Here is a 13,969-nt window from a genome sequence, read left to right on the forward strand (position 1 = left end):
AGCGTGGAGTCTTAGCCACTGGACCACCAGGGAATTCTCCTCTTAACTCTTAGGAACAAAAAAACTACCCAGCCTTTTCATAAAATATTGCTGTTAGCATTGCTAACAGAAGAGAAATGCGCATTTACAATAATCTACCTAATCTGAGGTGTATAACAAAGTAAAGTATAATCAGAAGTCTCATTTTAAAACAAATCACAAAATTTCCTATGTATTTAGATTAATTCATACTGCTCAAATAAGTCTTAATCTCTGAAGGAACGTGTTTAAAAACATCTCCCTTTGATAATGACTTTAAGGCCAGTTCACTTTTTGGCAGTATAAATTCAATAATTAAGTCATTTGTCATCACCAAGACTGTTAATTAGCTATCCTATTAGTAACGTGCCAATCAATTTATCAGTTGATGAATGTCAGTTGCAAATTCTGATGTCATTTTTTCTTTAATACAGTCATTAGGGACCATCTATAAATCCTAGAGAAAGTTTCAGACAGTCTCACATGAATAGTATATTCTCCTCTGATGGTGGAAAGAGCTGATCAAAATTCTGGGCAGATTGACCTAACTTTTCCTTTATCTGAATTTATCAGTCTGCTATTGTGAGCTTAAATGAAGTCACTTTTAATAAGCTTTCCAATACAATCATTATTGTAAACTTAATATGGAAAAAATTATTTGAAAAGACTTAAAGGTACTAAATGGAGAAGGAAATGGCAACGCACTGCAGTACTCTTGCCTTGAAAATCCCATGGACAGAGGAGCTTGGTGCAGGCTACTATCCATGGGGTCGCAAAGAGATGGGCACAACTGAGCGACTTCACTTTCTTTCTTTCTTTCTTAAAGTTACTAAAAAGTATATATAATCTTATTGACTTAAAACTATTGTATAAAGAATTTAAATTGTGATAATAATGATAATAAATGAAAGTCAGAATGTTTAGGTTTTGGGTACAATTAAGAAGAAAATATACTAAATTTAGTCATTGCTCTAGTACTTTATGTCTTTTAGTCATAATTTTCATACCCTAAAAAGTTAATGACTTGATTTTTCTTTCACCAGTGCATTCTGACCTGATAAATATAACTCAGCATTCTCCCAAATGTGTTCTGCAGAATGCTAATCTTAGAATGTTAAAAGGTATTTTGCAAATAATAGTGATGCTGATGATTAAGTTCTTGTATTGGGTCTCCCAAATTATTTTAGCTTTATTTTAAGGAATGTCTTTTGGACATGTGTTATAGAAAATGCTTCTGTAATTCATTATTTGAAAATCTTTGACACTTTTTTGTGACACTTTGATGGTAAGACTGGTAGAACTTTCCCATTGACAATGGTAGAATCATTCCCATGGACAATGATTTCAGCAAAACTGTGGTGATCATAACTGATCCTTTTATTTTCTGCTTAATCCCTGAAATTCCAATGCATAATCATTTATTATTCATTGGTTAAATATTATTCGTTATTAAATAATAATTGTTGTGGTCCCAGGTGGCTCAGTGGTAAAGAACCTGCCTGCCAATGCAGGAGACACAGAAGACATGGGTTCAACCCCTGGGTAGGGAAGATCCCCTGGAGGAGGAAACGGCAACCCACCCTAGTACTCTTGCCAGGATAATCCCATGGATAGAGAAGCCTGGCAGGGTACTGTCCTTGGGGTCACAAAGATGGACACACTGAGAGTGACTGGGCACGCACACCTGCACGTGTGCACATGACCTTCTTGGTGACAAACCCAAAGGATTCTTTCTTTCCTTATTCACTTAATCTCCTTGGGGCATTTGGTGCAACCAATCACCAATTCTTGAAATCTTGGTTCTTCCACCTCCCAAGACTCTTCTCTCGGCTTCTCGTATGATTCCATTTTTCTCTGTTTGCTCCTTATATGTGATATCCAATTTTTGCTAGCCTTCTTTTCTCTTTCTACCTTCTCTCCCTGTTTTATCTCATCCATATTTATTGCTTCAAATGCCATTACAGACTGATGGCTCACAAGGCTGTATCTCTAATTGCCTACAAAATCTCTCAACTTGAATGTGTAATTTCAATAATTAAAAGCCCTCTTCACTATAGTGTCTGCACGTATGCATGCTCAGTCAATCCTGTCCAACTCTTTGTGACCCCAGGGACTGTAGCTCACGAGGCTCCTCCATTCATGGGATTTTACAGGCAAGAAAATGAGTGGGCTGCCATTTCCTCCTTCAGGGGATCTTCCTGCCCCAAAGGTCAACCCCACATCTCCTATACTGGTAGGTGGATTCTTTACCCCTGAGCCACCTGGGAAGCCCCAGGTATTTCAAATTCAGGTTGCAAAAAGTTAATTCATCATTGCCCCATCCACTATGTAACACTTTTTTTGCGTCCTGCTATTAATCTTCATTCAGTGTTGAATTCACATAAATTATCATGGTTGATAATGTGATATGGTAGGCACAACATTCAGCTTGGAGACAGACTGCTAGAGTTTGAGTTGTATGGCTGTGTTAATAATTTTTATAACCCTGGGTAAATCAGTTCACAATTCTGGCTCTCAGCTCTTTCATGTATAAAATATTAGATAATCCTACACTTTGTTGTAGTCTTTCCCTGACTCTGTCTCATTTCCCTTCATTCTTGGAAGATTTTAGTTCCTGGCTCAATGGCATTCTATCCAACACTGTCCCTTTAGTGATTTAATCCATTTGTATTACCCTTCCAACATACTTATCACTAAATTCTCAGAATTCCTCTGCTCCAATGTCCTTTATAAAACCCCAGCCACTTACTTCCATGGTTGAATCCTAGACCTTGTCATTGCAAATAAACAATACCTCTAAAACCTTAATTCCAAGCACCCATTCAAGCATATCATTCTCTCAGTGCTTTAACTGCACTGAGACCAACAATCCATTGATCCAAATACTTTTCTCTGGCACGCCTCTCCATCTCCCACCCCCTGAGAAATATCATTGACTCAACCTGCAAATATGTAACCCATTTCTTCCACTGTAAAAAGCCCATATATTTTGGCAGAAGCATGCCTAACTTTCAAAAGGGTTAATTAGTACATTCTTTGTCTTCAAGGCAGCTCTAAGCATAATTGCAAATTATTGAATCTAAAGTTAATATTTTCACTTTGAATATGGAGCTTTCATATCAAATATGTGATAATTTGCAGGAACCATGAAGACTCTTGAGAGTCCCTTGGACTGCAAGGAGATCCAACCAGTCCATTCTAAAGGAGATCAGCCCTGGGTGTCCTTTGGAAGGAATGATGCTAAAGCTGAAACTCCAGTACTTTGGTCACCTGATGCGAAGAGTTGACTCATTGGAAAAGATTCTGATGCTGGGAGGGATTGGGGGCAGGAGGAGGATGAGATGGCTGGATGGCATCACCGACTCGATGGATGTGAGTCTGAGTGAACTCCGGGAGATGGTGATGGACAGGGAGGCCTGGCATGCTGCGATTCATGGGGTCGCAAAGAGTCAGACACGACTGAGCGACCGAACTGAACTGAACTGAACTGAATGGCATTTTCCTGCCTTAAAGCTTTGAAACAATTATATCTTTAACTAATTCATTATTGTAATATGGGAGGTTTAGGCTAGAATGTTATAATATTAATGTTTTAAGGATGACAGGCAGCCAGCAAGACTCCAGTATCCATAGCAACATGAAGTTCTTCTTTTCAAGTGACAAAAGGTGATTATTATTTTTCTTTTATATTATTATAACAGAGTTTATCACAGAGGTAAAGGGTATGTACTAGCATTCAAGGGAGGAGAAGATATTTAAGGCAGAAATAAATGCAATTGCCACTGAATCCTCAGAGAATCCTTCTTCCTCCTGCAAATGAAGGGATTTATAGCTCTATTCAGAAGCAGAGGGGTTTTAAGCAAGACTTGAAATATCAATATTACTTGCTAATTAAAAACTTTCAACTAGGTTAGGAAGGAAAATAACTATGATATACAATTTTTTTAGCTCATTTTAACATTTTATTTTATTTATTTATTTTTGGTTGTACTGGGTCTCTGTTGCTGTGTGGGCTTTTCTCTAGTTGTGGCGAGCAGGGGCTACTCTCTCATTGCAGTGGTGTCTCTTGTTGCTGAGCATGGACTCTAGGGTCCATGGGCTTCAGTAGTTGCAGCTCCCAGGCTCTAGAGCACAGGATCAATAGTTGTGGTGCGTGGGCTTAGTTGCTGTGTGGATCAGGGATCGAACCTGTGTCTCCTGCATTGCCAGGAGGATTCTTTACCACTGAGCCACCAGGGAAACCCTGATATGCAATTTGAATCATTAAAGTAAGGCCATAAAATTTTAGGGAAGTAGAAGGAGTACCAATGAGATCCATACAAATTTTGAGATGTTTGGCCTCACTGAAATACAACAGAAGTTCTTTGGGTGGCAGAGTTTACAAGACAGAAGGAGATAATGACAGGGGTAGAGACAGACCTAAAGACAGTATAGCAAAAGTTGATATGATAGTGATGGATTTTTTTTAAAAGGAAAAGTTTGTATTATTTTCACTATTTTAACGTATAGTTGAAATAATTCATAATTAAATAACCTGAAGGTTAAAGAGAGAAATCATGAAATCAATCAAGGAGATGATAAATTGTAGCATTAAAGGACTTAAAAATGAAGTTTTGCCTAAAACTGTCTTTGCTGTATGTGACTTGGTCAGTTCAGTTCAGTCACTCAGTTTTTTCTGACTCTTTGCGACCCCATGAACCGCAGCATGTCAGGCCTCCCTGTCCATCACCAACTCCCAGAGTCTACCCAAACCCATGTCCATTGAGTTGGGGATGCCATCCAACCATCTCATCCTCTGTCATCCCCTTCTCCTTCTGCCCTCAATCTTTCCCAGCATCATGGTCTTTTCAAATGAGTCATCTCTTTGCATGAGGTGGCCAAAGTATTGGAGTTTCTGCTTCAGCATCAGTCCTTCCAATGAACACCCAGGACTGATCTCCTTTAGCATGGACTGGTTGGATCTCCTTGCAGTCTAGACTGGTCATATATTTTCTTTCAAGGAGCAAGCATCTTTTAACTTCATGGCTTCAGTCACCATCTGCAGTGATTTTAGACCTCAAAAAAATTAAATGTCACTGTTTCTGCTGTTTCTGCATCTGTTTGCCATGGAGTGATGGGACCAGATGCCATGATGTTAGTTTTTTAAATGTTGAGTTTTAGGCCAACTTTTTCACCTTCCTCTTTCACTTTCATCAAGAGGCTCTTCAGTTCCTCTTGGATTTTTGCCATAAGGGTGGTGTCATCTGTGTATCTGAAGTTATTGATATTTCTCTCAGTAATCTTGATTCCAGCCTGTGCTTCCACCAGCCCAGCATTTCTCATGATGTACTCTGCATAGAAGTTAAATAAGCAGGGTGACAATATACAGCCTTGATGTGCTCCTTTCCTGATTTGGAACCGGTCTGTTGTTCCATGTCCAGTTCTAACTGTTGCTTCTTGACCTGAATACAGATTTCTCACAAGTCAGGTAAGGTGGTCTGATATTCCCATCTCTTGAAGAATTTTCCATGGCTTGTGACTGTTTGTGATCCACACAGTCAAAGGCTTTGGCGTAATTAATAAAGCAGAAGTAGATGTTTTTCTGGAATTCTCTTGCTTTTTTGATGATCCAGTGGATGTTGGCAATTTGATCTCTGGTTGCTCTGCCTTTTCTAAATCCAACTTGAACATCTGGAAGTTCAGGGTTCACGTACTGTTGAAGCCTGGCTTGAACAATCTTGAGCATTGCTTTGCTAGCATATGAGATGAGTGCAATTGTGAGGCAGTTTGAGCATGCTTTGGCATTGCCTTTCTTTGGGATTGGAATGAAAACTGACCTTTTCCAGTCCTGTGGTCTCTGCTGAGTTTTCCAAATTTGCTGACATATTGAATGAAGCACTTTCACAGCATCATCTTTTAGGATTTGAAGTAACTCAGCTGGAATTTCATCACCGCCACTAGCTTTGTTCGTAGTGATGCTTCCTAAGGCCCGCTTGACTTTGCATTCCAGGATGTCTGGCTCTAGGTGAGTGATCACACCATTGTGGTTATCTAGGTCATGAAGATCTTTTTTGCACAGTTCTTCTGTGTATTCTTGTGACTTCCTCTTAATATCTTCTGCTTCTGTTAGGTCCATGCCATTTCTGTCCTTTATTGTGCCCACCTTTGCATGAAATGTTCCCTTGGTGTCTCTCATTTTCTTGAAGAGATCTCTCATTTTTCCCCATTCTATTGTTTTCCTCTATTTCTTTACACTGATCACTGAGGAAGGCTTTCTTATCTCTCTTTGCTATTCTTTGGAACTCTGCATTTCCTTTTCTCCTTTGCCTTTAGCTTCTCTTCTTTCCTCAGCTATTTGTAAGGCCTCCTCAGACAACCATTTTGCCTTTTTGCACTTCTTTTTCTTGGGGATGATCTTGATTACTGCCTCCTGTACAATATCATGAACCTCTGTCCATAGTTCTTCAGACACTCTGTCTATCAGATCTAATCCCTTGAATCTATTTGTCACTTCCACTGTGTAATCTATTTGTCACTTCCACTGTATAATATTGCAAAATTCAGACTTAAATTGAAGAAAGTAGGGAAAACCACTAGACCATTCAGGTATGACCTAAATCACCTCTCTTATGATTATACAGTAAAATCAGTAGGCAATTTTTACTTTGCATCCATGGTAAGACTCACCAAACTTGTAGTTTCCATTTCTCCTTCCATTCTGCCACATTAACAATAGTAGCAACAGCAACATATCAGGCCAAGTGCTGTCGTCAATGCATTGTATTTATCCTCACATCAAACTTACAAAGTGGATTCCATTAGTATCCAATCAGATAATGAAACTGATTGGATACTAACAGATAATGAAACTGAGTTATTGAGAGGTAAGAAATTTGCTGAGGTTCATAGCTGGCCCCAGGTTTTGTGCTCTTAAACATTACTCTATACTGCCTCTTGATCATGTCTCTAGAAAGTTAAGGAGTTTTTATTAACCATACACTATAATTTATAAATAGTTATTGTACTTCATTCAGCTAGATATTAGGAATTTTAGCAAACCCAGGAAGAGAGAATTAAATAAGCAATAACATAAGAGTTATGGTGTGGAAAATATCAGGAGTGGTCGGTAATAGCAAGAACAGCTAAACCAGTGTAAGGAGAATTTGATAATCCTTGCCAAAGACAGAATTCACCCAAATTACTAGAAAAGGCAAACAGTCCATTGTTCCATGCTGGAGGAGATGAGCTCTGAAAGAGTGAAGCAAGAGAAAAGGTGACCAGAGAGTGATTATGCATTAAGATAGGTCCAAGATACAAAAATCACAGTGTAAAAGCCAGCCAAGAGCATACCACTTTGCCAGGGTCCTTGCTAGAAGGTGTGGCTTATTGTATTGTCTACTCTTATTGTAGTGGACACAGAGATGCATTGCTTAGAATCCTCTGCAAGGACTTGCTGCCCAATTCTCTGAGGTCAGCAAGGCTCCAGCAATCACCTCTTCCTGGTCTGTCCAGCTGCAACGGATGACTCCCAAAGTCACCTGCTTCCCAGGGTAACCCACATATTAACCTCAAGATGAACAAGGAAGTTTAGATAATTATTTCAAGATTAAATACAGGGGTAATTTTTATTTTATATTAAAAATACATAGACTTAGGTAACTTCCTTCAATTTATGGATTTTGATTTTGACAATTTGTTTGTATAAGACTACATTACGTAATGCTCATCCAGAAGTATCTAAACAGCAAATGTATGTGAAATAACTAAAAGACTGATATCTTCCAATGACTATTTTGACATTTTTGTTGAAATCAGTTCTTGATGTTGAGATTTTCTGTTTCTGTGCTTGCAAAATTAGAGTCTTTTGTGAACATTCACACACAGTTTACCTGAGCATAAATCTCCAAGGCCCCCATTGATGAAAACTCATATTTATTACTCCTACCTTATCTTCTATCATTGTTTGGAGGTGGCAGAAATAAAGGCCTCCTGCTTCCTTTATGACTCATTTTCAGTTGTTGTTTTTTGTTGTTTTTCAGTCGCTGAGTTGTGTCCTACTCTTTGCAACCATTTCGGTGCATGCATGCTAAGTCACTTCAGTCATGTCCAACTCTTTATGACCCCATGGGCTATAGCTCGCCAAGCTCCTCTGTCCATGGGATGCTCCAGGCAAGAATACTGGAAATGGGCTGCCATTTCCTCCTCTAGGAGATCCTACCAACCCAGGGACTGAAACTGAGTCTCTTGCGACTCCTACATTGAAGGCAGATTCTTTACATCTGAGCCACCTGAACAAGTAGAAAGGACTAATAAAAAGCAAATGCAGATAGATATTAAGTGTAGCAGGTTGTTTCTGGGGCAGTTCAAGAACAATTCACAACTCCCCCCAAATCTTTAGGATATATAATGACTTCAGTTCAGTTCAGTTCAGTCGCTCAGTCATGTCCGACTCTTTGCGACCCCATGAATCGCAGCATGCCAGGCCTCCCTGTCCATCACCAACTCCCAGAGTTCACTCAGACTCATCAGTGATGCCATCCAGCCATCTCATCCTCTCTCGTCCCCTTCTCCTGCCCCCAATCCCTCCCAGCATCAGGGTCTTTTCCAATGAGTCAACTCTTCGCATCAGGTGGCCAAAGTATTGGAGTTTCAGCTTTAGCATCAGTCCTTCCAAAAAAATCCCAGGACTGATCCCCTTTAGAATGGACTGGTTGGATGTCCTTGCAGTCCAAGGGACTCTCAAGAGTCTTCTCCAACATCACATTTCAAAAGGATCAATTTTTCGGCGCTCAGCTTTCTTCATAGTCCAACTCTCACATCCATATATGACCACTCGAAAAACCATAGCCTTGACTAGATGGACCTTTGTTGACAAAGTAATGTCTCTGCTTTTGAATATGCTATCTAGGTTGGGCATAACTTTCCTTCCAAGGAGTAAGCATCTTTTAATTTCATGGCTGCAATCACCATCTGCTGTGATTTTGGAGCCTCCAAAAATAAAGTCTGACACTGTTTCCACTGTTTCCCCATCTATTTGTCGTGAAGCGATGGCACCAGATGCCATGATCTTAGTTTTCTGAATGTTGAGCTTTAAGCCAACTTTTTCACTCTCCTCTTTCACTTTCATCAAGAGGCTTTTTAGTTCCTCTTGACTTAAGGATGGTATCATCTGCATATCTGAGGTTATTGATATTTCTCCTGGCAATCTTGATTCCAGCTTGTGCAATTCCAGTTTCCTCCAGCCCAGCGTTTCTCATGATGTACTCTGCATATAAGTTAAATAAGCAGGGTGACAGTATACAACCTTGACATACTCCTTTTCCTATTTGGAACCAGTCTGTTGTTCCATGTCCAGTTCTAACTGTTGCTTCCTTACCACAGTTATTTTCTGAATGTAAATAAGAAGCAATCACTTATGTTTACAGCCAGACTTCTAACACATTTGGATTTTCCCCATCCCCTCTTAGAAATTACCCAAATCCATAAGTAGAACAAGAAACAACATGCAGGCCCCATGCTTAAAAGTAAATAAAACCCCAAATCAGGACAGAAGCAGAAGGGCTACCAAAAACAGTACAGGTCAAATAGGCATGAGGGAAGGTGTGAAGGCAAAAGCCTTATGTTCCACATTCTCAGAAAATAATGGCAAAGCTCCCTCTTCCAAAAAAATTAAAAAAGTGATTTCAACACAAGCAACTCCTGATCATGATATCCGGAAAAGGATGAGAGATCTGGCGGTGAGAGCTTGTCTACCCGCAGTGCAGCTCTGAGGAGCAGAGGAGGCAGGACTGAGACCCTCTGCCTTATTATCAGCCCTGCAGTGCTAATCCTGGTTGATCTTTGGAAGAAAAAAATGCCCAAGGAATTCACATATGCATACAGAAAATGTCTGTGGCTATGGAGTGATGGCCTGACCCTTCCTTACATAAATTTACAGCAAATAGCTGATCTAGGAAGAATGTATCTAATTTAAAGATGAACAAAAATAAAAAGGAACTTATATCACTTATATACTAAGTCTACAAAATGATACAAATGAATTTATTTACAAAATAGAAACAGATTCATAGACTCAGAAAACAAATTTATGGTTACCAAAGAGGAAAGTTTGCTGCTACTGCTGCTGCTAAGTCGCTTCAGTCATGTCTGACTCTGTGTGACCCCATAGACGGCAGCCCACCAGGCTGCCCCATCCCTGGGATTCTCCAGACAAGAACACTGGAGTGGGTTGCCATTTCCTTCTCCAATGCATGAAAGTGAAAAGTGAAAGTGAAGGGGAGGGGTAAACTAAGGGTTTGGGATTAACAGATATTCACTACTATATATAAAATAGATAAGCAACAAGGACGTACTGTATAACCAGGGAACTCTACTCAGTACTCTGTAATGATCTATATGGGAAAAGAATCTGAAAAGGAGTCGGTATATGTATATGTATAAATGAATCACTTTGCTGTACACCTGAAACTAACAGAAAATTATAAATCAACTATATTCTAATATAAAATAAAAATTAAATAAATTAAAAATCAACACAACCATTACAGAAAATAATGTAAGAAAAAAAAAAAGACAAAAATAGCAAAAATAAAGGATAAGGAAACTAGAAGAAAGAATTGCCAGGGAAAAAAAATTTTAAATGCAGTCAAATTTACTGATGCAAACTTTTTAAAAATTAAAAAGAGCATTAACTGATATGTAAGGGCTTAGACTGGTGAGAAAGCAAAAGGAGATGACACATAAGCTGGCAGAATTCAAGGAAGAAAAGATAAAAATATTTTAGAAATGGAAGTCGAGAAGCATATAGAAAGCAGATGAGAATGCAGTGAGTCATATAAAGGCAGAGCTGAGAAAAGTGAATAACGTAAATGGACAAAATATTGTTAAAGGTAAATAATGTGGCAGATGGGCAAAAGATGGAAAATATGTACGTGATTGGAGTTCACAATCAAGAGGACTGAAATAGTGAAAACAACAAATACTTAAAGGTTAATTTCAAGAAAACTGGCCAGAAAGAAAAGAAGAGTTGAACCTACTGATTGAAAGAGCATATTGTATCCAAAGCCAAAAAAGGTGGGGGAGGGCACCGAGATATTTCCTAGGAAAGTTTTTGGAGTGTGTGTGTACTCAGTCATGTCCAATTCTTTGTGACCCCATGGACTGTAACCCTCCAGCCTTCTCTGTCCATGGGATTCTCCAGGCAAGAATACTGGAGTAGGTTGCCATTTCATCCTCCAGGGGATCTTCCTGACCCAGGAATCTAACCCACGTCTCCTGTGTCTCCTGCATTACAGGTAGATTCTTTACCTGCTGAGCCATCAGGGAAACCTAAAATTTTGGATGCTACAATAAAGAATCCTTTATAATCTATGGTGAGAAAACAAGCAGACAGGCTTCAGATATCTACAAAGAAACATTCAACCCTAAACAACATTGGAGCAGGTCCTTCAAAAGCCAAAAGAAAGAGTGACCCAAACATTGTATTCTTAGCTAAACCATTAGAGGCCAAATCATAAAGGCCATTAGAAAAAAAAAGTCTGAATATGCAAGAGCCCAAAGAATATATTTCCCATCAATTATTCCTCATAAGAAGAAGAATTATTCATAAGGGTTTCCCAGATGGTGCTAGTGGTAAAGAACCTGCCTGCCAAAGCAGGTTAGATATAAGAGATGTGGGTTTGATTCCTAGATTGGGAAGATCCCCTGGAGGAGGGCATGGTAACCCACTGTAGTATTCTTACCTGGAGAATCCCATGGACAGAGGAACCTAGCAGGCTACAGTCCTTGGGTTAAACAGAGTCGGACACAACTAAAATGACACAGCATGCACACACACTTCTTCATAAGTCTGTTAACTCACAATATATCCATGTATCAAATCACCCTGTTGCACACCTTAAACTTAGCACAATGTTATAGCCTTATCGCAATAAAGAGGGAAAATAAAATAAATCTTTTATTTTTTAAACTGTTAGAGGACAAACTTCAGCCAACCAAGAGGTATCTGAAAACACCTTGGCAAACTGACTGACAATGAATATTAATTCCTTTTATCAGTAGAAACTAAAACCAAAAATGTGAGGATTACGGTAGAATACAGGAATGATAAAAAATATCAATAGCTGGAAGTAAGAAAGGAAAACGGGAGCCAGGGTAAAAGTACACTGCTTCTCCCACCTGTAAATATCATTTTTTTTCTTTTTTTTTTAAATTTTATTTTATTTTTAAACTTTACATAATTGTATTAGTTTTGCCAAATATCAAAATGAATCCGCCACAGGTATATATGTGTTCCCCATCCTGAACCCTCCTCCCTCCTCCCTCCCCATACCATCCCTCTGGGTCGTCCCAGTGCACTAGCCCCAAGCATCCAGTATCATGCATCGAACCTGGACTGGCATCTCATTCCATACATGATATTTTACATGTTTCAATGCCATTCTCCTAAATCTTCCCACCCTCTCCCTCTCCCACAGAGTCCATAAGACTGTTCTGTACATCAGTGTCTCTTTTGCTGTCTCGTACACAGGGTTATTGTTACCATCTTTCTAAATTCCATATATATGCGTTAGTATACTGTATTGGTGTTTTTCCTTCTGGCTTACTTCACTCTGTATAATAGGCTCCAGTTTCATCCACCTCATTAGAACTGATTCAAATGTATTCTTTTTAATGGCTGAGTAATACTCCATTGTGTATATGTACCACTGCTTTCTTATCCATTCATCTGCTGATGGGCATCTAGGTTGCTTCCATGTCCTGGCTATTATAAACAGTGCTGCGATGAACATTGGGGTACACGTGTCTCTTTCCCTTCTGGTTTCCTCAGTGTGTATGCCCAGCAGTGGGATTGCTGGATCATAAGGCAGTTCTATTTCCAGTTTTTGAAGGAATCTCCACACTGTTCTCCATAGTGGCTGTACTAGTTTGCATTCCCACCAACAGTGTAAGAGGGTTCCCTTTTCTCCACACCCTCTCCAGCATTTATTATTTGTAGACTTTTGGATCGCAGCCATTCTGACTGGTGTGAAATGGTACCTCATAGTGGTTTTGATTTGCATTTGTCTGATAATGAGTGATGTTGAGCATCTTTTCATGTGTTTGTTAGCCATCTGTATGTCTTCTTTGGAGAAATGTCTATTTAGTTCTTTGGCCCATTTTTTGATTGGGTCATTTATTTTTCTGGAGTTGAGCTGTAGGAGTTGCTTGTATATTTTTGAGATTAGTTGTTTGTCAGTTGCTTCATTTGCTATTATTTTCTCCCATTCTGAAGGCTGTCTTTTCACCTTGCTAATAGTTTCCTTTGATATGCAGAAGCTTTTAAGGTTAATTAGGTCCCATTTGTTTATTTTTGCTTTTATTTCCAATATTCTGGGAGGTGGGTCATAGAGGATCCTGCTGTGATGTATGTCAGAGAGTGTTTTGCCTATGTTCTCCTCTAGGAGTTCTATAGTTTCTGGTCTTACATTTAGATCTTTAATCCATTTTGATGATTAACTGATACCATATGCATTTATTACCACTTCACATATAAATGTCCAAATGTACCTTAAAAAATACTTTTATATCTTCTTCAGTAAAATGGCTAATTAAAATAGAAGTCCATAATGGAACTTAATTAACATTCAAATTCAAGTAACATTTATCAGAATTCCATCATTTAGAGATTTTCACATGTAATAGTCACCAGATTCCTCTGAAAATTAGTAGTATTATGCCTATTATTTAAATTGGGAAATTAATATTTAGACAAGTAAGTTCACTTACTTAATAAGGATGTTAATTTTATCTGTTTGTCTTAAATATTGTTGGTTGTTTGTCTTTAAATATATGTATGTGTCTCTTTTTAAATAAAAAATTATACATTTTAATCACATCTATTGATCCTTTCCTAATTTCCTTTAATTCTTGCCAACCAGTGAAATTCTTCACCAGCTAGATAGTTAACATTTTCTTCACTTTCCTCTTTTAA

Source organism: Bos indicus, chromosome 1, assembly GCF_029378745.1.
Source record: "Bos indicus isolate NIAB-ARS_2022 breed Sahiwal x Tharparkar chromosome 1, NIAB-ARS_B.indTharparkar_mat_pri_1.0, whole genome shotgun sequence".
Lineage (NCBI taxonomy): Eukaryota > Metazoa > Chordata > Mammalia > Artiodactyla > Bovidae > Bos > Bos indicus.